This window comes from Hakea prostrata, chromosome 7 (assembly GCF_041222555.1).
Source record: "Hakea prostrata isolate BN-2017 chromosome 7, UWA_Hpros_2, whole genome shotgun sequence".
NCBI lineage: Eukaryota > Viridiplantae > Streptophyta > Magnoliopsida > Proteales > Proteaceae > Hakea > Hakea prostrata.
This window is the reverse complement of record NC_142606.1, coordinates 25,536,997-25,537,588: the sequence shown is the minus strand read 5'-3', so window position 1 is coordinate 25,537,588 and position 592 is coordinate 25,536,997.

Below are 592 nucleotides of genomic sequence, written 5' to 3'. Positions count from 1 at the left end.
CGGATTTATTTAAGTTTTTCCGGCTTCCGGCTAAGATAGGTGCAGAGCTGATATTGGGTATGCTTTAGCTTTTAAGTGCTAGGGTCAAGGAATAGCTACCATAGCTCTGAAGATGGCCTTAGGTTCTGTGTTCAAAGATTTTCTGCAAATTGGTCTGATGCATGTAGGTGAGGTGAAGATAGGAAGATTACAGAAAGAAGACAATGCAGGATAGGTTTTGAGTTTTTTTTTTTTTTAATTACTAATCCGGTTTGGTTAATTTACCGGTTCATTTATTTGAACCGAATTCTTTGTAACCAGTTTAATAGAAAAACAGAGGGGAAATTTCAGAAATTTTTAACCGTTCTGATTTGTTTAGAGGACATGTGGCGGCCATCTGGAGCGGCCGCTGGATGGCCGCTCCTTTGATGGCCGCAGAGGATGTCCACCCCTACACATGACCCACATCTTTTTTTTTTCTTTCCTATCCCACCTTTTGCAAATAAACGCAGCATTACCAACCACACATAGGACCCAAATGTTTTTTCTTTTTTTCCTCATCCCCACTGCAAACAAAATGTTACATTTCAATTTTAGTTTCGGATACATGAGG